Raw genomic sequence first — 26,694 nt, 5'->3', positions numbered from 1 at the left:
GTCAAGACTGAAGGTGTTTGTAATGGATTTCTTTCTTTATTTAAACTAACAACCAAAACCTACACCCACTGCACAAACTCTTCTAGTCTGAACAGGAGTAAAATAGCCAAAAAGGCTCTTTGAGGGAGAGGGCAGGGGGTTGAACTAGACATCCTGACCTTGTAACAGCCGCAGCACTTTGGTTGAGCTTTGATACTGATTTTCAAGGGCTTTTTCCTGAATCTTCAGTTGCTAAAAATTGGTCAGTCCACAAAAGCGAGGATTACAGTTCCATTTTTCCCCAACTTTCTGCTCTTAGTGACAAAAGAGCTGGTTGGATTGTTTTAAAGGTAATCCCTGAGCAGTTATCTTTGGCCTCCAGATAGCACAGGCTGCTGCTGAGCAAGCAACCAGCTACGATGTGTAAACTATAGTCATTAGGAGTTCTGACAGGCTGCAGTTTAGCTCTGACCTCGGGATTAACAGGAGAATGGAAAGGGTTTGTGTGCAGGGGGAAGTTTTAATCTCCACCCAGGAGCTGCCTAGGTAAATCCTATTAGAAAGAAGAGGATCTGAGCACATGGGTTTCACACGTGATTTTGACCATGTCCCTATTAAATACTTTGTGTGAATTACGTCACACCAAAGGCTGGTGAATTTAAAACAAAATAATGTGCCACACTACATTTCAGAAAAAAAGGGGTTCAGAGATTTTATTTTACTTTGAAATTGCTTAGAAAAAATTTAAAAGGATCTAGGTATATTGGGGATTAATAACTCAAATCCTTCTCTCCTATATTTAACCTTCCTTACCACTGAATTTTTAAAAAGTTTTAGTAAAATGCCCTGTCACTGATTGTGGAGGCAAATTCAGTTGTTACCATTACTGTGTATCTAGCCTCTAATAAAAAGGGTTTTCTTTCTTTAGAGTTTTTTTTTTTTTTTTGGAAGGGAGCCAGTAAGATGACACAGGAAATTGCACTAGTGAAAGTCAATAAACAATGTGAGTAGTGCAGGATGCTGTTGCCTTTGTCCCAAGACATGACTAATCTTCAAGAATGTTTCCATAGCTAAGTCCAAAAGCCTGAGTTCTCTTCTGATATCTGCATATTTGCCAGATATTTTTCCTATGAGTAACAGTTGCAGTTTAATACTAGGAAATCTGCTGCGCAATTACCCTATGACCCTAATTTCAAACAGTTAATTATGAAATATGGGCCTTTTTTTGTTTGTTTATTTTGGGTTTTTCTCCCCTCTGTGTAGCAAAGTGTTGTTTTAATGAGTTTAATTAAGCGAAAATGGATGTTGGCCTGCAATGTTACAAGAGGTTGCTATGTGCCAATAAATCATAATTAAATGTATTTAGTGTAATAGAAGGTGTCATTCACAATCTTGTTGCTTGTAAAAAATGTTAATTGTTTCCTTAAATGACAAGCCCTTCCAATTACAAAGAAAATTAACTAAGAGCTCAGTTTTGCTAACCAACAGCAATGTGATGTTTACTTTACAAAGAATATCAGTGTTTTATTCATGAGCAGTTATTTCACATGGTAAAGTAAGTGGTAATATCTGGGGTGCCTGGAGAGATTTGAATGTGCCTTTTCCTTTTTTTTTTTTTTTTTAAAAAAAAACGGCTGCTGATTTCCTGCTTGTTTTGGTGAAGTGTAGTTGTGGTGAGGGAAGTGATATCTGCTGAAATGTAGAGGAGTCCCCAAAGAAAACTTTGTGGTTTAACTGTACAGGACAAAGCAGTTTGAATATGGACTATGTGAACTCTGCTCATTATGAGTTAAGAACAAAGGTTTTTGGGACTCACATGTGTCATTTAGAAGTACGCAGTGAGTACATGAACGTAAGACTATGGGATTATTCAGGTGAGCAAGTACCACACTGCTGGAACTTCACTGAACCATTATTTTCAAAAGGAATATTTTGTTGTGGGCCGTTTGTGTGACAGTCTGTGCTCACACATCTGTGTTTAAATTAGCTTTTTGTCCACAAAGAAATGTTAATACAGAAGTGCCTGTTGTGCCTGTAAATATGAGGAAGCTTTTAGGGGGAGAATGAACTTTTCTGTGCATTTGGGGAACACGTAGACATGTTAGTGCAATGAAGGACAACAGCCCCTGCATACCAAATTTTTATTTTCTGTGAAAGTCACTATGCCATAGTTCCTTCCTCCTCACCACCACTCCTGTGCACCTTTCTGAATCCCAAATGGCTTATTGTTAGAACCAAAAGGAGGGGCTCAGTTCTGCTTTCATGGCACTGTCAGCATCTCTGATGGCATTGATTTAAATTTAAACTTTGCAGACCTGCATTAACAGGAGGAGGAATGCTGCATGTGCAAGTGTGCAGGGGAAAGAAAGAAAGATATGAAAGTTTGATATTGTAACTTTTGGATTCTTTTGAGTCTTATTTACATACAAGCTAGAAGAAAGATTTCCATGTGGAACGCTGTCATTATTGAATTAAACTTGTAAAACTAGAATTATTTTATTTATTTCTCCATTTTTTGGTCTCTGTTCCTCCAGTCTTCACAACAGACTATTCTGGGAGACAGGGATTAGAAGCAGCTGCGGGCCTTCGTGTGATCTGAAGGGCACAGTAGGAGTATAAAGGATTTAAATATCATTCATTTTCTTTTCCTTTGCTCCTTTTCCCCCGCCTTCCCCATGACATTCCGCATGGGAATCAATCAGTCATTCAGAGCCATGGACAATGACCCCCTACCTTTCACAGCTCATATCCAAAAATCCTTTGGCAAAGCAGACCTGGACTCCAGCTAGCTCAGCACTGCTGGAAGTCACATTCTGCACTGTCGGAGGTTGGGATTCATGAATCACAGGCTTGCACTGTACACCAAGTACCTTCAATCATTTGTCAGAAACATTGGCTGATCACTGTCTGAGCACTGTATACTTCCACTTTTGTTTTAATGCCTTTTCAGTTTCCACAATGAGCCTGGGGAACCTCACTGGAATGAAGTTTCTTTCTGATTAAAATGTCTTGTCTTTAAATCCAGCTTTGCAGCAGGGATGCCAGCCTGAAGGGCACAGCATGGCCAGGGTACACTTCTGGTGATTGATACAACTTCACTTCCTTGATGATTAGCCTGAATAAATCTCCTCAGTATTTTCAGACATGATGTAGATGCCCTTTACATCCATATAAATCTTCAGCCAGCAGAAAATTAGCCAAGTCCAGACATTGATCTTGTGAGGTAAATTGTACCTAGGCAGCAGGGGATCCATTGATAAACAGTGAAGCAATGCAGATAACTTACCAGCTTTCTTTTAATCAATGCAGCTTCTCACAATATATTATTCCAGCAATGGGTCTAAATCACTGTGCACTATAAGAGTTGTTTTCAAAACCTTTTAATCTAATTGGAAAATCTTCCTTTCTACTAGTAATAAACACTCACTAAACTGTCTGCACCTAATTGAGCTGTAGTAATTTATGTGAGCTCCCCACTGCTTTTTCTCCCTTTAATCAGACATACTACTTTACATCTTTAACTAATGAAACCTAAGACTTTGCCAGGAAGATTTGATCAAATGTCACTACTGAATAAATCTTCATTAACACTGACATGTCCCACAGCCTCTGCATGTCCCTCTTCATCATTAACTCAGAGCAACATCATCACAGAAATGTGATGGCCACTACTTTATTTACATACATAATTAAGCAGTAGTCAGCAAAGTCACACCAAATAAGAACCAGAAAAAAAAAATTATTGTAGCTTTTTGTCAGGACATAATGATAGTAACTGCAGTGAAACATTTTTTCCTAGAAAGGAGATCTCAGCCCTAGACATGTGCTAGAAAGGCCACTGGCTGCGTGGCCTTTCTACGTTCCTAGAAAGCCTTTCCTGTTGTAAAGCTGTTCAGATCTGTCCTTATCCTTGATAAATAAGAATTCCTCCCCACCTAGCAGTGCTTTGCAGAGGTATCCAAGTTGGCTTAGGTAGTGAGAACTGTACAACTGCTTCCCAGAGGAGTATCAGGTATCCACGTGTGGTACCTAGCACAAGCCCTTTGATGATATTGCTGGATATAACATAAGCAGCACCTGTCACTACTAAATAGAACAGTAAAAGGTGGTACTCCCATGCCTGTGTGGAAGAGTGAGAGAATTTTCCAGAGTAGACCAATATTGACCAGAGTTGAAGTTATAGGGGAAAGGGAAGCAAATCAGTACTCTATGAGGCAAAACAAAACTTGACGGTGTAAAAAGAATTTATTTGAACTGATGGAAAATGGATGTTAAGGGTTTTAACAGAATTAGTGTCAAGCAAAGTTATTGGGGCATGTAAAGTGACAAAAATGTGGAAGAAAACTGCTTTTTGGATTTTCCCTAATGCCATACATGACTCTTTTACACATAAAAAATCAGAGGTGCCAAAAGAAAAGTGTTCAGAATACCAGCTGTAGGTATTTCAGCGTGCTATGCATTAATTCCACTTATAAAGTTGATTCTGTACTGTCTTTCACTGTAAAGTCAGCATGAATGAATGCTTTGGAAAGTCTTTGTGTTGCTTATCAAACATTTAGTATGTGGTAAAAGGCAAAAAAGCCGTTAGGATTGTGAATGCTGGTACTTTAATGGGAGTTGGGACGAGTGTTGCAGGATGAATTGGGGAATTCATACTGAAATGGAGTTGGGGGCAGGGAATGATGGCAAGACATTAATTGCTAAAAGGGACAAAAAGAAGTCAAGGAGCAGCTCATAGTGGCCAGTGATAAGGTCAGGTAGGTTGAAAAAGAAGACAATTTTGACAGTGGAGTTTGTCAAAAGTCTGGTGTCTGGCAGGTAATGCAGGCAGGACAGACTGAACAGAGCCCCATCTAACCTGGCTTGGCATTTTCCTTGAAATGCTTCCTGAGCTATGGCTTTGCAGAGTGCATGCATTGATTGAGTTGGACCTGCTAAGCCCAACAGACATTTTATGTCTGCAGCATTTACTGGTAATATATGTGTGTGTGTGTGTATGTGCATGTGTGAGCATGTAGTGTGTCTGACTCTTTCAAAAACACCATGTGAAACCTTCTGGTCCCTTCTACAATCAACAGTTTTTAAATGGCATGGAATGACAACAATTGAGTCAAGGTGAGGGAAAAGGAGGCAGGACTAGGATGGAAAAAATAAAACCTTTATACTTTTTACATCATGTTATGTGGACCAAAGGAAAACTCGAGATTTAAGAGAGAGAGAAAGAGTGCATTTGGATATTCTTTAGGCCATTTTTTGCTGTTAGCAACTCTTAAAATGATTCATCTGTGAATAATTTTTTGTAAGGTTAATAATACTTTCTGGAATGTGTTGAACAATCATTGTTTCGCCTTCCATCTTAGACAAACCACTTAAAATAAATGTCAGTCATAGATGATTTTGGAGCATAGCTGCAGCCTGAACAAAATTTTGTTTTTCAAGGGCAGACTTAGCTAGAAATAGCTGTGTTCACTTGCATTTCTGAGGGATTTATTTTGGGTTGCTCTAATACTCAAAGATAAAAGGAAAATTCGTAGCAGATGATTCATATTATGTGAATTAGTTAGATTCTGTATTTCTTTAATCATGAGAAACAATATCAGTTCTGCTGTACAAAAATACTCTTTGACTATGGAAGGAACATTGTTTGAAAGGTGAAGATGAAAGTAGAATTGCTGAGTGCACTCAGAAAAACAGGAACAGGTGGAGATTTTAGAGATACCTGCTAGCCTAGGGTTACACTGAATATGACACATGTATCAAGTATATTTCAGAAGGGCTTGGTGCCTATCATACAAATTCCAAATATGGATAATTTTAATAAGGAAATAATTTTGTTGCAGATATCATGTCTTGTTGTTATATTCTAGCCTGGTTTGTAGCATCTCTCATTGGCTGATGTTTCATGTTGGCAGTAAAGACTACAGGTGGATCTTCTCATCAGTACTGAGAAGGAATAGTTACATGATCTGTCAAAACAAAAAAATCACTTCCAGAACTGCTGAGCTTTTCTACAGCAGCTGTAGAAGTCCTAAACCTTTGGAAGGCCCATGACTGAAAATAATCCATGGTGTAGATATAAACATGCTTCTAAACATGTGTCTATCAGAGAGGATACATAACTTGGTGCAATAGCTCATGCTGTAGCCCTGTGTTACACCTATTCCACTATAAGACATGATGTTAAGTTGCCTTTGGACACCTGATATATGCATGCCAGTAAAAAAAAGTGTTTATGTACTCTCTGAGAAACAGACATGACAACAGACATCACAGAATTTTATTTATACGTAATTTATCTTTTTGGGCTATTATATCAGCATATTCAGCATATCCAATAAAAGTGTACGTGATCCATTTGGACCAATTGCCTGCCTGGCACTGCTTTCTCTTGTTTTCTTTTTTCACTGCTTTAGCCCAGAGAATGTGAAAAACTGCTGAACTTGAGTATGCACACAAACAGAAAAAGCAGATTACATGTTTTACAGTTTATATTGTGCTGCTGGAAACCTGGAACCTGTAGGTCAATGACACTGTTTTATTTCTTTTCCAATGATGGAAGAGAGAAAAAGATGAACTACAAGATGATCAAAAAGCATTTTTCCACTGCTGCTCCTTGATATACTATTCTCTGTAATATAAATGCTATAATAAATCATGCTTTCTGTTTGGTCCATGTCTTGGGGTCAGTGTTCAGCACGCTCAGTGGAACCGGCATTTTTTTATATTGTTCCAATGAAAGCCTGTGAATATGCTCCAGCCAGCTTATCTGATTGTTTGTTCTGCTCAGCTAAGCAAACCATGCAAGTGTGCCTAAACTAAATTACCTGCTGCAAGTCTATACTGGTGTCATTCCAGTAGAGACTCTTCCATCTGTTTCATTTTATTCCCTTTCTTGTATCTTTTTTCCAGTCATTGTTCATTAAAAGCCGTTGAAAACAAAAATAGTCATAAAAAGACATACAGCTGCTTCCAGCAAGCATCTGTCATCTAAATGCCAAAATATTTTAAATTCAAGGAATTATGTTTCCTGACCTTAAGTGATTTTATTAAAACAGGCTGTATTCTTGGTCTTCAAGTTAATAGAATGAAAGGATTGCTAATTTCAGACATAGATATTGGGGGTTTTTTATAGATTTTTTTAATAGATATTTTTATAGATTTTTTTTCTAGTTTTAATGTAACTGGACATGAGATGTTACCCAAGTTATGGTTTTCTTCAAGAATAATTGTAGCAAGAAGTTCACTACTAGGGCTTAAACCTCAATCACCAGCAATATACTGTGGGCACATTTCTTGGAAAAAGATCTGAATGGTGCAACTGGAAAGGTTGGAAAGAAGGAGCAACAGATTTCAAAAAGCAATATACAGCTTGTAAGGATTTAAAATATGTTTTTCTTTCGACTTTCTGAACCTATGAAATCTTTTGGGGGAGTGAATACGTGAAAGGATACCTAATGTGACTGTGGGACTGAGGGCTTAAAGTGCCTCAACTGAGCTGTCATCAGACAGTCCTCTTGGAGAGCAGACTTTAGAAAGAAGTATTCTGAAAAGTATGAAAGAACAATTCTCTTTGATAAGGCATATCATCAACCCAACAACGTACAGGTAGCTGGATGAAAACTAGAAGAACGTGTTTGCAACGTTTTACACACCTTAATTTTTCCTCTTGTTACATCATGCACTCAGCTCAACATTTTGTACTTTGCTTTCCATGATGCTCTGAAAAAAAGGAAACTCAATTTCAAAGAATTTGAGATTATGAGATGCTTGTTTTCCCAGGCAAAACAGTCTCATTTGGTTAAGAGTCTTCCTTGCCAGTGAATGTCTAAAACAAATTTTGCTGAATTAGGGAACAGTCTTATTTAAAACCTTCCCTCACCTGCAAAAACACTAATGAAATCTGTGGATGAGATGGTATCTGCCTGGAGTCATAGATATGTCTGTCTGATTAAGAAGAAATATTAATCCCATTTCACGAAATTGTCATTTCTCAAGAAAAAATGCAGGAACGTGTGCACAGCCTGCATCTAAACAACTTCTTCTGGTTTAACCCAAGCTGGCAATTAAGTACCAGACAGCTACTCACTCACTACCCTCTAACCTCCCTCCTGCCTCTGTTCTGATGGGGAGGAGAATTAGAAAATCTAAAACCCATGGGTTCAGATAAGAACAGTTTAATAATTGAGATAAATTAAGATAAATTAATAATAATGAAAAAGGAGAGAGAAGAATAAAACGCAAGAAAAACAAGTGGTGCACAATGCAATTACTCACCACACTCTGAATGATGCCCAGCCTGTTCCAGAGCAGCGATCAGCAGCTCCCAGCCAGCTCCCCCCAGTTTATATACTGAGCATGATTTCTATGATATGGCCAGTCTGGATCTGCTGTCCTGGCCATGCTCCCTCCCAGCTCCCTGTGCACCTCCTCACTGCCAGAGCAAGGGAAACTGAAAAGTCCTTGATTTAGAGTAAACACTGCTAAAGCAGCAGCTAAAATATCAATCTGTTATCATCATTATGCTCACACTAAACCTAAAGCACAACACTGTACCAGCTACTAGGAATAAAATTAACTCTATCCCAGCTGAAACCAGGACACAACTGCATTAAAAAAATTTGCCTCTTACATTTTTTTCTGAAAAACTTCGCAACTTCTAGAGTTGCAGATTACTTCTTTTACACAGGAACAGAATGAAAATTGAACTCAGTAATGTCATCATGTCTCAAATTTGAAGCAAAATTCACATCCCTAATATCTATTAAAAATATTTCCCTTTTCAAAGTAAATTTCTAGTAGGACTTTAGAAAAAATATGTGTGTTTATGAACCAAGTTATGCTGTTTTGCAAAATCAGAGATGACATTGAAAATGAAATGGTTCAGTATGATAGAGAGGCAGATATTTGTTGTGAACATCTAAACCTGGCTAGCAAATTTTTTGTGTTGTACACAGTGGTTTGAGATCCATTTGAGGTAAGACAAAAGCATAATAATCAGTAGAACTTTCCATGTAAATTTTTATATGGTACAATTTGTACAGTTAAGTGACCTCTGAAAAAGTTAGAAAGCTGGTCTTAGTTCAGGTATCAAAGCCTAAACACATTTTATAAGCTTTTCCTAAATAAGCTTGATCTTTTAATAATGTCAAATGTTCTCAGATAATAGGCTTTTTCAGAATTTTTTTGGCAACTGTATTTTGTAGTTGAACAGACGATTAACAGGTTTCCTTCTCCACTGTTTTGGTCTTTCTTATTTTATTACCTAATCCAAACTCTACTGAAATTTATGGGTTCCTGCCCCTCAGAATAATGAGTTTTGTTCTGAGTTTCTGCTGAATGATGAAATCATGAGTTCATTTTTTAAAGGACTTTTTAAAATTTTGAATTAAAAATCTTAACAGCTAGAACCGCTAGTGTTTTAGAGGGAGTTTTGTATTATTTTCTGATGCTGTGCTCTATACTTACTGTCTTATCTCTTGTTATTAAACTTCTGCCAGGAAGACACTTGTCATGGTAAATTTTATATTTGTTATTGGAATGGGAAGAGGATACCTCTTTTCACTTTGCTTTCCTCAGTGAAGTGTATATTATGCCTAAAGCAAAGCTCAAAGCAGAAAATATGAGTAACTGTATCACATGTTTCTCGCTAATGTAATTACAGAGGGTAATAGGACATGTCTCCCTGCAAAATCTAGCTTTTCAAAATCAATCTTTCCTTTTTTCTCTCAGATCAGTAAACTGGAAAAAATATTTACTGTACCATTTTACAATTAAACCTATAAATGCTGTTTGACATCTAAAATGAATTTTTGTTTCTATTTCAAAGCTGATTGATTTGCTTGTAATTTCTCCCTATTGCATCATACTCATATGCTTCTGCTGCCGAAGGCCCTCCTGTAATTAGTAAGCATTAGCAATATCTTTCAGCAGGAGAAAGAAACCCAGCTGCCAACTTTTCATCAGGGCTACAGCACTCCAGAGCACATCAGTCCATAGTCAATGTGTGTTTTCTAAGGAAATTTCATCTGCATAGGTAAATATGAAATCAACATTTAAATTGAGTGAAAGATTGAACAGAAGACAGAGTGATGATATGATTGACAGATATAAAAGCATTTTCATTGTGAAAATTATTGGTTTTCCATTTGCCAGGGAAAATTCATAATAAGCTGGAAATTGCAGGTGAGCCAGTCTGGTCGAGCGGTAGCACCTATCTCTTGCAGTGAGAGTGGCACCATCTACTAAAAGGGTAACCTGCTGACTGCATAAACAAGGCATTCTCTGTCCTTGGTTTTTAGGTGAAGGCTTAAGGTGCAATATGTCTCAAATACCTTTATGTGTCTAAATAACAAACATCCTCCCTCTAGTTAATTCCCTTCGTGGTCAATGGTCAGAAACGGGCACTTCCAACCAGTGATTCACTGGACAGATTATCCTTGAATGAGACAAATCATGCCTCAGATGTGCCTCTCTAAGGTCAGAATTTGGCTGAGATGCATCTTGCCCAAACCCCTTCTGTGAAATATGATTCAGTCATGCTCAGGTGACTGGAGTCAGAGCTGGGCTAGTGGACAAATTCTGCAGCCTAGCTGAGTCTCCAAGGCTGCTACTGAACGAAGACCATTGGGCCTGCATGATCTTAACCTCTGGGAGGTGCCAGAGCTTGAGATTCTATGCCCTAAACCACTCCCTTTGCTTTTTTAAAAAGTGTGTAAGAAAATCAGTGTCTTTTGTATCTACAAATCAATTGAGACTTACCATACTTGTGCATATTGATATCCTCTGTATATAGATATACTCAAAAAGAATGAAACTTAGTACCAAAGTAAATCATATATATAATAAAGATTATAGATGAGACTATAAATATAAAATTGAAAAATTTTACCAGGTAAGTGGAAAGCTTCAGTTTTTATGCCCCCGTGTTATATATCATTACAATTCTATCCAGTTGTTCATACCTGAAACTTGGTTAAACTGTTATATTTAAAGATTTATGGACTAGTTTTCATACAAATGTATTATATAATTATCTGTGACTTCAAGGCAGACTATGTCAAAACTTAATCACTGTCATTTATGCCTTGGAAGTAAAAGGTCATGCTATATTTATATTTGCTTGAGTTTATGGTATCATGGACACATGAATTAGATAGAAGATGGTGCAATAGTATTTTGTGACAATCACAGAATAACCTGAAGCCCAATGTCAGAGATCATCTGTTCTTTGGGAATCACAAGAATTTGCAATCAGTTATAATTCTTTCCCCCAAGTTCCTGTGGGTCAATTTTGTTTCAGTTCCTGGGGATACCTAGGTGTCATAAAGGGATAGATCTGTATTACTATTTACAAACTTCACAAAATATAGTAGTGGTTGGGAATTCTTTTCCCCTACATAACAGGTAACTGTGTTGTAAAATGTGAAGGTGACACTTTTGTTCCATATGAATTCCCACAGCAAGTAAGCATAATGGATTCTGATCCACAGCTCAGATTAATAAAATGACAGCATGGGAAATGTACTAGCTGATCATCCCATGCGTTGAGTTGGTGCCTTCTGACTTCTTTTTCCTCAGGGTTTTATATTTTTTCATGATAGTAGTTTTCTCTTTAGTTACTCTTGCCACCAACACTTGCCTAGGCATCTTACCTACATGTTAATGCAATAACAACAGGTCTGTAACTTCTTACAGTAAAGGTGGGTTAGGCAGTGGATCTTAACAGAACTGGACCCTGGGTACTGAGTAGCTAAACATCACAAGATTGAATGAATTCCATGTTACAGCCAGCACTGAAGAAGATGCCCATAATGCAGAAAATAACTGGGCAGTCACATAAGGAAACCTTCAGATTATTTATAATTTGGTTGAGTGGTCTTTTGGACAAACTGCCAAAGAGGAAACCATATCATGTTGGATGTGATCATGTCATCTTTTAAAATGATGGACAATTTTCGGCTGGTCAGTTTTTATCTGGAACTGAATTCATGTCATAAAGTACATCCAGGCAGTTATCATTCCCTTGCTACTTTCTTCCCCCAACTTCAGTTTTGAGATATCCTCAATCGCTGATTCTCAGCTTTTGCATTAGGACCTGAAATACTGAACTGTATCTTTCAGATAAAAATAGCAATCCTCTGTCATTTACCAGCTTGGCAGGCCTCCCGGCCAGACTTGCACAGATTGCTCTTCCTGCCTGTGCTTTGAGTGTGTCTCCTGCAGTAATGGCATCAGGGCACCCTTGGCACAGCTTCACTTGGCTACTCTGAAGAAATGCTTTTACTGACAGTGTGTGATGTGAATCAGAAACACACTTTCCTACCTAAGGACTGGCTCTTATGGCCGCCATTTCACTGATCCTCTGCTCTAATCATCCCTCTGCATCCTTTCTCTTTACTCTACCAGGGTTTCTTGTTCCTTAGCATCAGAGGATGCGCCAGACACTCCCAGCCACCTCCAGTCATAGGTTTGCCTTCTTGCCAGGAATATGTAGGCACAGAAACATGGCAGTCTTCTGGCCTCTTAAAACACAGTGGCACACATACAGTCATCATCTTTCTTATCATCATCCTTATCATTGTCTTCCTTATCTTTATCAAAGTAACCACTGCCACTATCACCACCTTCTTGAAATCTGCCCTCTTTTGGCATTTCCCCTCTTTGTTCATAACTCCCTACCACCAGTCATTACTGCTGTCACAGCACGAGCCTAAACCTTGAAAACCTTTGTTATTACAGATGATAGCTAGCACTAGCACCAGCTGCAGAAAGCTATAGCTCCTTCACTGCTTTTGGAGGCATATCCCACTGCTCTGGAAACAACAGGAAACAAGTTTTCCACTTCAGGAAAAATATGCAGCTGCATTCTTACTTGTGGGACCACTGCCAGGCTCCAGTCTGTGCTGCCTGTAAGCGCACTTTGCTCACAAGTCGTTCAGAAGGTTGGTGCACACACGCAAGCACACAGAGACGAGAGACAGAAAATCCTTGCAGCACCAGTATACAAATATCATTTGTATCATGATGAAGAGGGGGTTTTGAAGTTTCTTCCAAGTTGTCTTTGACCACAGAAGGCTGGTCCATAAACATTGCTGCCAAGGAGTGGCCTAAAAATACCCCCTCAGTCCAACACCACATGCTGAGCTGGCTGAGTGGATGGCGAGATGCAGTGCAGTAGAGCATGTAACTTAAACATCATGTCCCATGTGAGTATGTAAACTTGCTTCATTTGCAACCAAAAAGTAACCTAGTATTGCTCATGTCCTGTATTAATCCCAGAATAATAGAAACATATCATCATCAAGGTTGGAAATGACCTCCAAGGTCATCAAGTCCAACATTTGAGGGAACACTACCATGCCAACTAAAGAATGGCGCTATGTGCCATGTCCAATCGTTTCTAAACGCTTCCAGGGATGGTAACTCCACCACCTCCCTGGGCAGCCTTTTCCACTGCTTAACTACCCTTTCAGTGAAAAAATTCTTCCTGATGTCCATCCTGAACCTCCCCTGGTGCAGCTTTAGATTATATCTGCTTATCCTGTCATTTGTTACCTGGGAAAAGAGGCTGACCCCCATCTTGCTACAATACACCTTCCTTTTCTTTTGTTTTCTATCAAATCTGTGTAATACTTTGGTTATCTAACAGGAACTTAATGAACTTTATGGAATTAATGGGTGGAATCCTGAGCTACTGTAAATTTTGATCATTCAGCTGAAGTCAAAAATCTGCTTTGCATATCTGCGTCTGGTCTAAACCATTTTAAGACACTGTATTTTCTTCAGAGGAAAACACATAACGCTGACCAGACTTATGAATGACCTCTTTATATAAGGACACTTTAGAAAGATGTTATAACAAAACAAAGCACTGTTCTTATTCCTTGTAATTATTGTGTTTTAAGTGTAGAATCTCAGGAATGGTGAAATTTTGCTATGACACATATGTTCATGAAAGCATGATTGCTTAATGCACACTGCCACAGAGGGAGTCCTCCTGTTATTGCAGAATATGGTGGTGTGAGTGTAATGAGAGGATGACTGATGCAGAAAAGGAATGGACCTATCTTGGCCAGCAAGCTTTGGTTCTTTTAAAAATTTGTCAGCTGGGTTGACTTTTTGGTGAGTAATGGCTTCAGTGCCTTGGCTGGCTTCCTGAAACCATTCAGCAGGCATCCCCGGGAAGTGCCTCTTTAATCCAAGTCTTTTCTTTTCATCTACAAACTGCCTCGGGATAAGTCTCAGTTGGTTGTGGTTTGGGGGCCCTGGTAAAAGTGTTCAGTGTAGGGAGGCTTTGTGCAAGACAGATGGCTCTTATTACAGACCTTTGCATTACAAATCGAGGGTAACCAATCACATGACAGGGGGTCTTGCTCTCGCTTTCTCCTTCCAGGCAGGTGTCCTTCGTATGAAGGTGGGATTCCAGGCTCTTTCCACAGCCAAAAGCACAGAGAAGTTACAGGAAATGAGCTGCCCATTTGAGGTATCTGTGATACTGTGATATTGACTGAGTATTTTGGTTATGAGCACAGGATAGTAGCTTATCACCAAGGAATTTAAAGGAAAATGAAGCAAAGAAACCTTTAAGAGAACAAAAACTCCACTTCTGTCCATCCATGCTGAGTTTGATCAATTCTCAGCAGTAATTTAACCAGGAGAAGGATTGTTTTCTGTACTTTCTAAAGAGAGAGGCTTTATCACAATATACTGCATTTTGGGGCAATTGTATTTTATCCCAATTCCACAAGAGGGGTTTTATGTGAAGATATGTGGAATGCTGTTTAGCAATCACTGTTTCTATGGATGAAATTATTTAGCAAACAATTAATCATCTTTTATAGAGTCTTTTTTACTACATTTTATTGCATTTCCCTTTTTTTTTTTTACTACTGGATCTTTGATTAAAATTTAAGAGACAAGATTCAGGTTTGGAGCCAATGTGTCATGGTTGAGCTCATGACTGTGGCACTGCAACGTGAAATGTTGCTGATATCCTCAGAATCAATACATCCCTTGGATAACATAGCTTTCCAGATTTTAATCTAGTTGGACACAGTCTCAGTGTCTCTCTGTCTCTCCTTACTGGTACTGGTTGCAGAACATTTAGCCCCAGCAGATGGGAAATATGCTCACCACTTGTGGTTGATGCACGGTTATAAAACATTATAGAGAAAGGCTAGGAGGCATAATGATAAAAGACCAAATTGGGTTTTTGTCCTGTTTTCCTTCTTCTGCATGAAAAAGCACATAGAATGACTTTTGAAGCAACATGTGGCTATTGCCAGGTATGTCTTACAGCTCAGGTGATACACTGGGAGCTGCCATAATGCATATATATATATTATCCTATATATTCTGTCTTTTATTGTTGGTTGTTGTGAACATTTTTGCCACTCTTTTGTATGCAAGTTCAAACCAGGACACCAACTCTGGCCCTTACAACTTTAAAACATTTCAGAACTGAATTGAAATGTTGGGCCTGTCTGTACCTAATAATTGTACCTGCATCAGAGGGTATCAAGTTTTCTCCTTTACACTATTAATTTAAAACCCTAGGCAAAACATGCAGCAATGTAAGTTTTAGAAAGTCATTCTCCTGTTTTGCCAGTTCCCTAATTACTTCAACCTGCAGTAAAATGTCAGTCTACCTAATTATGGGGTTACTCCACTCCTGGGTCCAATATAGCCTCCAGGTGTGCACAGTAATGTGGATTGCAGGTCTGACTGACCTAGCACCTTCCAGTTATTAGACTGGCCTTTTGCAAAGTTGGCCAAACCTCTCGTGTAGTCAAGACACCATTATTAATTTGAACTTCATCAGACAAGGCTTGATCTGAACTTCAGCAGACTACAGGGAATTGTGAGAGTAAGAGAATCTTATCTAGACCTGGAGTGAGTCCAATCGAGTAGGTAAATCCTAAGGTTTTGGTCTTTTTCAAAATATATGCAATCTGACTCTGAATTATCTGGTTTAATTAATTCTGTGGATCCAGTGTATAAAAGAGAATGTACTGCTTTGTTACTCCTGTTGTAGCAACGTTGTATACCTGTCAGCAGTCTTGTAGTATGACTGGCTTTTATTCTCTTGGTCTTTTAGTCTTTTCTTAAGAAACAAACAACAAAATGTGCTCCTATAAGAACAGGTCTACACTGTTGCTGTTTACTGCCTCTCAGTGGTAAACAGAGAAACTCTATTTAAACCAGCTAAAACTACTAAAAATGCATCAGGCCCTAACAGAAGCCTAGGCCTGTTCAGATTATGGTTGAGATGCAGCTCTTTATACTGAATAAAATGAACAGGAAAAAGATCTTTCCAAATATCTCTCCAGTTTTGTATTTGGACAGGGAATTCCTTGAAGGCCTATTATTGTATATGGGAAGAGGTGTGCTGTGTAGGTCCAATACCTGATATATACTTCATGTACTAACAAAAATTAGTTTGCAAGCTGAAGAGCCTGTGGGGGGTGAACACAGCTCGAGCCTGTTGAATTGTTTGAGGATTCAAAAGTGCTACATTAAACTTGAAAGGATGGGAAAATATCTGTGCACTTCCTAATTTTGACCAGAAGAGGAAGTACCATCATGTGAAATACCATTCCTACAGCAGTTTTCAGCTGAGTGAGAGTACAGTACAGGTTGTTGTACAACTCTACGTACCCAAAATTTAGTGAAGATTTGTGTAGAAAGCTTTTCTAGATTCCAAAGCAGGGATAACTTATTATATACCATTCCCATTAATACATAGACCCAAACTGAAGAAGAAAAGACCACAAACAAATAATTGAATGGGGATCATGAAAGCTAATAGTTTTCTGTCCTTTGCAAAATCTCTTGTTGTGAGAGCCTGCTCAGTTCAAGTCAGGATGTTTAACATCTAATAATTCAGTTTAAACAATCAGGGAATCAGGTGTCCAGTACTCAGAGAATGTTTGTATGGTTTTTGTATGGACTTCTGAAATTCTCAGTCCTAATCAGATAATTAATATCTAACACATTACTCTTCCAGACTTCATCACAAATATTTTGTTTGTCTGCAAAATGCTAGAATCCCTAGATTTTTAAACATAACATCATAAAACTCAGATTTTTAATGGAAAGAATGATACCCTAAAGCATTTTTATAATCAAGTCGCCATTTAATGAAACAGAGATTCTAGGATTTTTTAAATAATATATTATTGTAGTCTCCAGTTCAATTTTCTGATCAGCCCTAGTTATTTTGGAAAGGAAAAAAATGTAGAAAAACTATGAACATAAAATCAAAGGCTTTCTGGGCATTAGTATTTCTTGTCTTATACTGATAGTGCATCATGCAGCAGCATAATATTAGAAATTGTATACTAGGGCAATGTTTTGGGCTACTCAGGGCAGAGATGTTTTGTAAGAGGTGATTCCCATATGACAAGGGTAACCATTTCACTTTAAGCGTTTTTGGTGCATTTGAAATGAATAGCTACTTACTTAGGGAAAGGAACAATACATTATTTATTCTCTAACATGATGCCACTGCCTGTGCAATGAAAACCTCCAACCAAATTGACAAGGGAAGCTGGAACTGTGGGCTGGGCATAGGCTAAGAGCATCATATTCATTACGAATTTAGATGGTAAGATAACACCTTCCCAATGAGAAAAGCTGCTGAGAAACCCTGGCCTTTATTAATGGGCCTCATGAGTCAATCTGCAGTAGTGATGTATCATCCTCATTTAGGGAAATGATGTGCTGTGAAAATGCATAATTTTAAAGAGCAAGAGAGTGGATTGAAACAAGTATACACCATAAGGAAGCTCAAATCTCTCATGATGTATGCTGATTTTCGGGTGGTCCCCATTTGCACGGCTGTTTAAGCAAGCACTCTAAATGGAAATGCACTTGACATTTTTGTGACTAGCTGTAATCAAACAGCATTAGAATTCAGCTGATCTCACAGAAGACGATTAAACAAATTTCTTGTTTGTTCCCGTTTCCTTCTAATGGGAAAATGGAGGGAAAAGAGTTGCTGATGAAAATGATCCCAGATGGAAAATGGTGTCTTAAAAGGAGCTTGGAGAGGAATGACAACTTCCCACCCCTTTTCCTAAAGCAAGAATCCCATCACTCTATTATGTCCATAACCCTGGGAGCCAGCATTCCCTTATGATAGTGAGGCACTCTTACAGAATGAACTTTCAGTGGAAAGCCTTAGGATTTAGCCTTACACTGACACTGTGTTGGGTGCTAGAGGAGAGAAAAGTAACCCCTCTGGTTTTCAGAGTAGTTGTGTGCATGCTTTTCATACAGTGAGAATAAACTCTGCTACCTGGTAGCACAGTTGCTTGCCCTCTCAGACCATATTATTTGAAGCAGTGTGTCTTTCAGCATCTGTGAAACTTGTTACTGCAGTATATGAATGAATTTTATATTGAGTTCAGTATCCAGTATAAAACATCAACTGGACTTCATAAACCCTCTGGACTTTCTAAAGGTTAAAAATCCTGACCTTGGGCTACAGTACTGTTTGGGTCACTTGTACACTATTTTGGGAGATCAGTTTACTTTTCTGGGCATTCATTTACTTCAGTGAGTGTTTTTTCCTGTGGTTAATACCACTGGGACACCAGAGGGTGAATGTCATCCTTGTTATGCTGGAAAGACAGTTTGACAGAAGGAGGTTTTGCAGGGTTTTCTGAAGGCACAGTTGATGTGTGGCAAGTTTCCTCTGGGGCTGTGGCTGTAGCATTCCTGCAGCTGGCAACACTTGGCTCCCCGCTCTGCTGCCACTGTAGCATGGTCATCTGCCTTGTCCCAGAGGGCAGCAGCTGTCCTGGCAGCTCATGGGGCAAAATTCAGTCCACAGCTTGTAGAGACAGGCCTGGTCATTCTCGTGACGTACAGGATCAAGACAGGGACCAAGTGAGGAGATTGGGTCCTGAGCTGCCTGCAGGACCGAGCAGAAGCCAGGCAAGTCAGGGGGCTGGAGCATGCAAGGCAATGAGGACTCAAGTCCCTGTGGAAACACCAGGCACAGTCCTGAGGGGTTATAAATAGTTGTGCCACAGGCCAGCCCCAGGGCTCCCATGTGGCGAGGGCTGTCACTACTTCATTTTCAGCGGGTCTTGGTGCTTGTGGGGCAGCTGGGAGGGTGGGAGCTATCCCCTTCAGAGCAGAGGGGCTGAACAGACCTGAACAGGATCATGCGAAAAGATGGGACTGGATAGGAGAGGGTGCCTCTTGGGGGATGGCAGGCACTTGCCAGGCTGAAACCGTGAACTGCTCCCTCCAATAAAACAAGGCAGTGAGGTGTGGGCAGCTCTCATTCCCTGGCAGCTGCCGTGGTGGGGAGCATGGCTTCACTCTTGCCTGGGTGGTAGTAGGGCAGCAGTGCTGCCCACATGGGCCCCTGGCAGCATCTGAAAAAACACTTTCCTCTGGCTGAACACCTAAGCTGGTTAATCATAAGGACCATTCAAGGGCGAGAAATGAGTCTTTCACCTGCTATCTCTAGAGCAGGCTTCTTACAGACCTTTAGGACATCTTTGAGGTAAGTGAATAAATCCCTGCCCCTGCCGAACATTCACACGGAAAGAAAAGGGCTCTGTGACCAAGTAGATGGGTAGTTGGCACAGCTGATGTCAGTTCTTGCAGTGAGGGGAAAAGTGTTTTGGGAGGATAGCGCTTCTTTCAGCTATGGCCAGGAAATTGCTTCTCACAAAAATAACAAAGCAACCTGTTAGCTGGTCAGAGATTTCCCAGGCTTGGGGTTTGAGAAGTTTAATTCTAGTCAGTGCTAGACAAAACCAGTTTCCTCTTGCAAACCAAATACCTTGGTGAGAGATGGGTTCTCTGCCCCTCAGGCATGGAGTCATCTTGCTGCCTTGGCTGGAGGACTGTGCCTGGGGAGGTGAAGGATTGTAGGGTTGGAACAGGGAGCTGAAGGTGAGGAGCAGCAGTGTCACAAAACACAAGCTCTTGCTTATTGTCTTGGGGTGTGTTTATGATGCTTTATTCCCTATCACCTGCTTATTGCCCAGACATGAATCCTGTGCCTTTCTGTGCCTTTAAGCTGGGTCCGAGAGAAAGGGGGGAAGCTGAGCAAATTCTTCAGTGCAGTTTGTGTTCAAGGACACACACACTCCCCTGTGTTCTCACTGCTGCAGAGCTGAGGAAGTACCTTCCTGCTTTTCCCCAGCTATCGCCTCCTTTTCTCAGAAGAGAGATGGAGAGTTAAAATTTTTTGATTTTTAGCTAGCTTGCTAGCTGAGGCAAGAAAGTTTTCCTGGAACTGTGGCTTTTTCTTCTTCTGGAGCTGTTCAGCTTTGCTCCGGTCTGAAACACTGTCATTGGGAGGCCCCACACCATGGCCCAGAGGGGCCCACGCTGCACCCCAGCTCTGGAGAGAGCAGAGCTGCGCATACAGAAAGGACTCTGAATCTACCATGTCTTCTCCCCAGTGAGAGGTTTATTATTTAACATTATTCATTTTTTTTTTTTATTTCTCTCATGCCTGGGTGCACCCTGCTTGTTAAATAAACAGCTTTTTTTTTTTTTTCACTTTCCTCCAACAAATTTCTTTCTGAACCTGTGGGGGAGGGGCTGCTGAAACCTGCCTTTTATTAGAGGACATGTTCATTTCAGATGTTTCCTCCTAATTTGTCTCAAACCGAGACACTTATATACGTGCCAGGGTATTCCAGCTCAGGGGAAGCTCAGAGGCAGGAGATAATGCCTTCCTCAAAGAAAAGTCACTGTCAGTCAGATTCCCTGCAGTGTTTTGCTGAGGTTACCACTTTGTTTGAGAAAGCACAAACCACCTTGCAGTCCCCTGAAGGACTGGGTGCAAGCTATTTATTCCTGCAATAGATGGAGCTGTACCTGTCTGGACAATATTTGTATAACTATCCTAAATTCTTTTTTAAGTGCTAGTTCTGCCTGCTACCATATTACCAGCATTGGTTACTTCATCAAATGCTGCTGTTCAGTTGCCACCTCCAGTTGCTTCCTGATTTGGTTGGGACTAGTTTGGTTTCCAACAGTTTTCTCCAGTTTACAGAAAAATATGGTGTGCTTTTATTTCCTTTTTTTATTAAGTGCTGCATTTTCTAGTTGCTGTTCTCAAAGATAAATGAGTATCTTATGGTAAAATATGAAAAGTCTATTTTTCACCTAGGTCCCACAACAGCTCCAGGAATGTCACTCTGTTCTCTCAGGGTAGATATTATGTAGCAATAATAATTTGTATTTATATTTATATAGCACTTGTAATCCCAGAAACTCTAAACACTTAGCAAGCTTTCACTAATTTTAGATGTATTCATTGCAGCTATAGAATTTATTTGGGAGGATCCTAGACAAAAGTTCCACTGAAATTAACTGAGTGTCGCATGATCACAAGAGTCAGATCTGATTACAGTTTTGGGGACCCTGATATCTAAATGTGTATATATTCCATGGGAAGACAGTACTGAATATCTCATCACACTTCATGTTGCTTTTGAGGAAACCGAACTCTAAATGTTCCTGGAGCAAATCTCAATTTACACAGTGTCCTTAGAGGTATCAGGACCAGAATTTTTCATCTTTACTCTTTAGACAGTTGCTCCAGCTGCTTAACATCTTTGTGTTTTATTTGGGTAAGGCATTTAGAAAAACATACTTGATCTGATCTCTGTTCATTGCTCATGTTTGGAGGATCAGATCCTAGTGTCCTCCTCCACTATTCTTCTGATGGGACTGCACAGCTCTTCTCGACTTTGTTAGGACTGAATGAATGTCTGTGATGGCAGACAGCAGTTCTTTGTGGCTATTAGTAAAAAACTCACCTTCCCAAAAAATTAGAAGTTCATCGGGCAATTACATGGCTGGGCAAGTTTGTGTTATAACCCCATTAGAAAACAATCCTTCCATTGGAGCTGTTCAGGTCCAGACTGTGTGGGCTCTGTACTGGTTAAACCAGATCTCGTGGAGAAGCTTGCAGTGTATGCAATACTAATTTTGACTTGTCTGACTTTGTTTTGTTCAGGAAGCAACTGCTAAATGAAGTTGACATGAAAGAAATGAGTGTGTGACTTACCTCAAAAGTTTTAGCAGAGGCAGAGATCATTTCTATATTGTCAGACTCCACATAATTTATTATGATTAGGTTGAAGTTGATGTATATTTAAAACAATGTATTTAAACAAATATTTTAAAAAAATGAAACATTATGTCAATGTTGACTGATCCATATCTCTCTGGTCAATTTAGTCCTATTACCACCCTAGAAGAGTTGAAAAAGTTTCTTTATTTTATCTTCTAAGTTTTTTATACTTGTTGTGTTTAAATGTATTATCTGTCCTTACCTGCTCTGCACTTCTCTCTTTTTCATTAGAAAAGTATTTTTTCTAAAGTTTTTTTCTGAAAAATGACTTACTTGTCCAAGAAGTGCCACTTGCTGTAACATCTAACATAGAACAGAACAACTTCCTCAGTAATAGCCCCTTTTCTGGTTCTGATGGGGGTGGGTAGCTAGGCTGTACACTGCAATGTGCAAAGTCTCTTTTCTACGTTTGGGTATCTACTCTTTGTCATCTCTGTGAAGAAACTGATTGTGAACATATTTTCTTCATTGATGAAGAAGTTGATATTTGAAGTTGTGAGTTGAATCTGTGACCTGTCCTGGTTTACACTTTTCCTTTTTTCTGTGATTTTATGCAGAGGAATACATGAAGTCTTACCAATCAACCTACTGTTCCAAGATAGGTGGTTGTCTCTCAAACTGGTGCTTTTACTACAGCACCATGTACTTCCTTTGCTTTTGAGGTTCAGTGTATGCACTAGTATTAGAAGACCTGAGTTGCTTTGGCAAGCAGTCACAAAGACTAGAGATTTTGAGACAAAAGTGTTACCATGCCTTCCAGAAGCAATGTTTGTATTGCTTAGTGTGCCATGGAAGATTTGAGTTCCCTGGATGAGAAAGGGCTAAGCTCGCTTTGACAGGAGGCAGTGGGGTGGTAGCATGCACTTGGGAAGTTACCACAAAGCAGCTGAGGCAAAGCAAATTGGTTCCATGTAGTACTATTTTGCATATCAAAGCTTTCAAAAATACTGCAAAAAGGCAAAGAACAGTCATAGGTAATTATGGAAGCTGTTACAGCAGCCTCCCCTCTGAAACATCTTTAGAACTGAAAATAGACTAAAACTTTTCTTCCAAAATTCATTGTGTAATTCTTCTCCAAAGTGATTGACCACTTTTCCTAATTAAAAACTGGTTCTTCTGTGAAGACACACAAATTTTTCCCTCTCTCATGGGCCAGAAGCTTCAAGGAATTATGGCTTTATTTAAGTGTGGGACAAGACTCCAGTTTGCATGTTTCAGTGCAGAATGCATCTTTCATGGAATTAACATCCTAAATTAATCTGCATATTTGAAAACTTACATGCTGAAGTTCTCCATAACTCCTTTATGTTATTGTTTTACTGAGTCTCAACTGAGACCAGATACAACAGTAATAAAAAATTTTGGGGTGAGTTTTTTCTGGCCTCTTTACTCAAAGCACACTGCAGCACTCTCCTGTTCAGTAGCCCTGGTAACTTTGCCTCCAGTGCTTCACTGAAGATGCAACTGCAATTTTTTTTCAGCAAGGTTTCTTTAACTTGTATGACACCCAGCAGAGTTTTGAGAAATTTGATGCTGATAAAAGTAAAAGAAAAGTATGCTGCTCTTGAGGTTCCTCTCAGGAGAGAAGGATGTACTTGGCTGCCTACTGGGGAGACCTGAGGGGGGAAGAAGAAGCAAATAAAATGGTTTTCAAGATCCATGTTGTACACCTGCACACACATAGAAGCCTGAAGTGATTTGTAATCCTCATGGATGAAAAGTTGTGCTACACTACCCCCTTTCATTTAGTGCATCGGGAAAAACATGAGTTCATAATTTTCAGGTGGGAATTCCATGACTATGCAAAGTCATTGTGAAGGATAAGGTAGACATAACCAGAGTGTGCATCAATATGTCCCATTGTTTAGATTGCCAAGGCTCTAAGGAAGCCAGTGGTATTAGTATTAGTGTAGCTGCCACAAGCTGGAAGAATGGCTATAAAGTCTTTGTCCTTGAGATTCCCTCTTGACACCTGGCATAATCACATAGTGACTGGAAGCTGATGTTATTCAATTGTTTATATGTAAGGAAGGGTGAAACACTGTACTGAAGAAGATTTGTTTCTGTAGTAGCTGAGGATTTTGGTGAGGATGATAGGGAAATGCATTCTGCTGTCAACCCTGTGGAACCTATTAGGAAAGGGTGGGCATTGAACTTCCAGGTTTCCTTTCTTAACCTCTTCTGTATGCTATAGTACTTTCCATAAAAAAGGGGTTGCAAGGTGTCAAGATGAATGTAATTACCTTCCCTGTGAGAGGGATCAGTGTGAGGAGCAGCAGGTTGTGTTAGAAAGGTCATAAGTCTCCTGTGAAGCAATTTTTCTGGTGTCATCACGCCCCATTGAGGGAACCCAAAAAGCAACTGTTTGCAGAAGTGTTGAACTTGAAAAAAAGTTTCCCAGATTGTTAGTGTTTGCCAACAAATCTGTCTTGTTTTTGTAATTTAGTAACAGCTGCTGTCTTCATTATCACTTCTCTTATTGCAGGCCTTTATCTGAATGCTACTGCATAACAATTTCCTCTACAGCTCTGAAAAATATCTGTGCAAAGCAGAGCTCTGGATGGTAGTAGTTCATGTCAATTTTAAAACAGAAATACAACTTTTAATTAAAGCAGACTTACAAAGATTGTGGTACATACTAAATATCTACTAGAGGCATATTTTCTATTCAGGATAAATCACTGTTCTGTTGCCAGTGCTTGAAATATCCTGATAGAGGGTGCTGGTGCTTTATTTTAACATCTAAAAATGGGTCAGCTTTACTTGCCTTTGTTTTTAAATCACACTGTGTTTTTTGTGTTGATAATAAACCCTTAGGAAAAAGCTGGATTTTGTCCTTGTTTTGTAATGAAGTGTGTTAGGATCAAGTCCTGCAACAATGTCTTAAAAAATAAAGATCTGTTCTGGAGACTTTGACTAGTTTGTTCTTGCTGAGTGTAGCCAAATGCTGAAGTTAGTAGGAAGACCATAATCCTTCCTCATTCCAGTTCTCTCCTGCCTGTTTCCCCTCCATATTCCTATGGTAACACAACACCAGAGGCCATGTGTCCCTTTACCACAAGAAAAGAAAGGATTTGATCATAGACCTGCAGGTGGCTACTGTGATCAGTCACTCCAGCAAGATATGAAGTGCCATAAAGACTTTCTTGGTCTGGTTTAAGACTGTGGATTGGCCTCTCACAAGGACCAGTACAAACTGAAGCAACTTCTTTGCTGTGTAAATTGTACATCTTTTAACTTGATTTTCCTATCACAACATATACCTGTGTATATGTCTAATAAAAAAAAGAAAAAAAGAGCAAAAACCCCCAAACAAGTACTGCACACACTCCTACCCCTGAGGAGGGCATGAGGGCATGAACACATGACAGATGTCAGTCATGTCACTTCACAAACTACTGGAAAGCACTCAGTTGCTCCAATGATGAAGTGGACATAAGACCTTAATGGAAGAGAATGGAACAGAGAATTGAAAGCCGTTCCCATTATTCCTGGGCCTAAAATATGCATAACCCATGAAAGTACACTCCTGAGGAAATGCACAAACATCTACCAGCAGCATGACAAAACAGCTTTTTCCATTCTCGTTCTAGGACTGAGCGTTTGCTTGTCACTGTCCCTGCTGCAATGAGTTTTGGCATACATGCATCCACTGGGAAGTGTGATTATGAGGGTAACATATCTCCTATCAGCTTGTATAATCTTGTTGATGTTACCTGCCAGGATGCATGTGAAGCTAGTTCATTTTCACACCTGAATCCCCTAAGGTCATAATAGCCTGCATTTAGACTGCAATGTGAGGAAGGATATTAAGACTTGGGACTTGTAAGTGCAGGAATGCAAAGGCCTCTGCTGCTAGAGAGGATTTTTCATTAGTTGACAATAGCACTGTCTTGTGGCTTTGTTGTAAAAGACTGAGGACGAAGAGACCAATTGAACCTAGAAGCAGTTGTGATGCCCCGTGGCACAGGTGATCAGCATTATTATGATATTACTGTGTAGCAGTATCTTGCAGCTGGTCATAAGTGAATAAAAATGTAAAACTTAGAAGTGTTTTTCTCCAAGTGAAACCTTTGAAAAATGTCGTTTCTGGCTGATCCAAAATTACTTGTTTGTTCCTGAATCAGTGATGGATCCCTGTTCATCTTAGCAGGGAACTACAGAACATTTTGCTCCTTAGGCTACAATCAGAAGATCAGTTTCTTCTCCCTTATCTGTAATGTCAAAGATCTGGAATGGATACTTTGGCTTATCACTGGTGGTTAGGCAGTTCTAAACAGAACTCAATTTCCTCTGACAAATGAAGTGGTGCAAAGTAATAACGGGTTTGGATGCAAAGGCTAGTTCTGTGATAATTCATAATTTATATGAGCTGTTACAAATACTCATGAACTAAAAATCTAAGTGCAAGCTCCTTGCCTGTATTGATAGGGTATTCGCTCATGTTTGATACTTTTGGGGAAATGTTTTTAATGTGTATGCCATCGTTAATTGTTTGGATTTACTTGCACTTCTGTTATCACACTTCAGCTAAGACGTCTCTCATGCAGCTTTAGCTTCTATGCTGTTTAATGCAGCGTTCTGACTGTATTTTTAATAGG

The sequence above is a fragment of the Aphelocoma coerulescens genome, chromosome 4 (genome assembly GCF_041296385.1).
Source record: "Aphelocoma coerulescens isolate FSJ_1873_10779 chromosome 4, UR_Acoe_1.0, whole genome shotgun sequence".
NCBI classification, from domain to species: Eukaryota; Metazoa; Chordata; class Aves; order Passeriformes; family Corvidae; genus Aphelocoma; species Aphelocoma coerulescens.
Note: the sequence above shows the minus strand (reverse complement) of the source record.